Source organism: Rhagoletis pomonella, unplaced genomic scaffold, assembly GCF_013731165.1.
Source record: "Rhagoletis pomonella isolate Grant_MI unplaced genomic scaffold, Rhpom_1.0 Rhpom_scaffold_15596, whole genome shotgun sequence".
Classification (NCBI taxonomy): domain Eukaryota; kingdom Metazoa; phylum Arthropoda; class Insecta; order Diptera; family Tephritidae; genus Rhagoletis; species Rhagoletis pomonella.
This window is the reverse complement of record NW_023474117.1, coordinates 1-2,464: the sequence shown is the minus strand read 5'-3', so window position 1 is coordinate 2,464 and position 2,464 is coordinate 1. Positions and strand designations below refer to the sequence as shown.

The 2,464-nt window shown below is 31.8% G+C and overlaps 1 non-coding gene across 1 annotated transcript; it reads left to right on the top strand.

Annotated features, from left to right (window-relative positions):
* The first annotated feature begins 314 nt into the window (after nucleotides 1-314).
* On the top strand, nucleotides 315-385 carry Trnag-gcc. Its single transcript has one exon. It is a non-coding gene; the product is annotated as a tRNA-Gly (tRNA).
* The last annotated feature ends 2,079 nt before the right edge of the window (nucleotides 386-2,464 follow it).

Below are 2,464 nucleotides of genomic sequence, written 5' to 3'. Positions count from 1 at the left end.
GTGGTGTTAACCACATTTTCCATGGTTGCGCTTGCCGACGCGAATGACCATCGCGCATGTATGTATGTTTATATGTATGTACAGATACTTATTTGTTTTTGCTTTCAAGTTTGAGTTTGCTTCATTCAGGCGATGTTCACCTTTCACTTTGTTTCTATTTATAGTTTGGTGGTGTTGTGCCTTTGTGTGTTGGCGCGCTTTTATAACAGCGCCAAGCATTTCTGCAGAGCACCACCAACAATCTCCCTACCAAAACCATTTGTGTTGTGCGTGTTAGCATTGAAGTTGATATTTGTTCGAGGTTTATTCAACAAGCATCGGTGGTTCAGTGGTAGAATGCTCGCCTGCCACGCGGGCGGCCCGGGTTCGATTCCCGGCCGATGCAATTCGATCTTTGTAGCATCCTTTTATTTATTTTTTTAATTAAATTTTTTTTTATTAATAAATGAGATTATATTGTTGGCAATAGGATTTACCATTATATGCGATAAATCATTATACATATACATATATTTGGCATTCCGCTGCAAAGCGGACACCGTTTGGCTTTTGCATCTTCGATTTTTTATTATTATAGTACCCATTGGGAGTGGCCTCCGGATTTTTTTTTTAATTTTTGTTCTCCAGCCGTTTTCGAGATACCGATTTTTAAAATAATTGGGATCGTTTTTTTAATTACGTTTTCAAAACACTTTAAGAATTAGAAATGAAACATTTTTTTCTTATTAAACAGTTTTTATTGAGTTTGAGGCCGTTTTATAAAAAGTTATTGTGGAAAACCAGCAATAGTTGATATTTTCCACAATAATTTTTCATAAAAAACGGCGTCAAACTCAATAAAAACTGCTTAATACGATTTATTAGACCAAAAAATAACAAAAAAAACGAATTTTTTTTTCTATTAAATTAACAAATTTTTAATATAAAATGTTGATTTCCAAAAATCACTTACTGATCGATTTACTTGTATTTTTTTTTTTTTTTTTGTAACAAACTGTCAGGCATTCCACAACTTTTAAGTCTATTCCTATAACATTTGGGATCTAATTTTTGGAATTTTTTAAAGTACTAAATATTTTAAGCTTTTAAATTAGTTCCCATGGAAAGTTTTTGAGTATGTATGCAGTTTTGTCTGTAAATTTAATTCTCGCATGACAAAGTGCAAATTTGAAGAATCTGGGACTAACCATTGATTTTGACATTTTTTTTGTTGAAAATGTTGCTCATTTTCTTCCATATAAAGAACTGCAGATCAAGTAAAGCTACGGTTACTAGATTTGCGTGGACAAAAATTGGGACATTTCTAAAGTATCGAATCTGAAGATAAAATTTTGTTTTTAGAATAAAACAAGTAATTTTTAAGCAAAAAACAAAACCGACTTCAATTCTCATATAACTACAAATTTAAGATTATCGTTACTTTCTTCATGATCAAATGATCGGATTTGAACCAAATTAGTATGGGACCACCTCAGAGGTAACACCTATCCTTTGAAAAAAGAATTATAGCAAGGCAAAGAAAAAAAACTTTTAAAATGATCGCAAAAATTTATACACCCAATATATACGGTGGCAAAATGTAAATAGGGAGGAGAAATTTTGGCAAGTTTTGGCTACTTTTTAAAAAAATTTTATTGTATTTTTATGAAAATATAGCTTATTTACTATTTAAAAAAAAAACATGTAAATCATAATTTCAAACTTTGTAGAACATTTATAAAAATTCGACGAATTTTAACAAATGTTGATCAAAATTGTAAACAGATTTTTAGGAATTGTTTTGAGTATGCAGTTTTGTAGCCCATTAAATTCAAAGTGCAAGTTTGAAGTAGCTTGGACTTAGCGTTGATTTTTAGCAACTTTTTATTCGCGCATTTTCTTCCAATCAAAATTTTTCTGTAAGGAGAAAATAAGCAACACCTTCCACAAAAAAAAATAATAATAATACCAAAAATCAACGGTAAGTCCTAGCTACTTAAAATTTTCACCTGGAATTGAATGGGCCACAAAACGGCATACTCAAAATGCTTCTAAGAAATCTAATAAAAAAGGTTAAAGGAACCTCTATTTGGTTGTAGCATAAAAACTTGACCTGGTAGGAATCTATTTATGTTAATTAAATAGAGGTAACATCTATTCAGCGAACGCATATTCCGATCTGCGTTATTTACAACATATCGATAACGCCAACGCACAAAATAGCTATTGGTTAGCGTAAAGCAATCCATTGTTTTGAAAAAGCAAACCTTCTTACAAGAAACGGTTGCTTGTAACAGTTTACAGCAATCCAGATAGATATATAGTAGACATACATATATATACCAAATTACTCAGAATGAAGAGAAATCGATTAAGTCCTGCCTGCCTGTTCGTCCGGCCATTCGTAAGATATCTCAATGAGACGTGGTACTCTTAGGCTAAGGACAGATGGTATTGAAAATGGGCAAAATCGGACAATAACCAC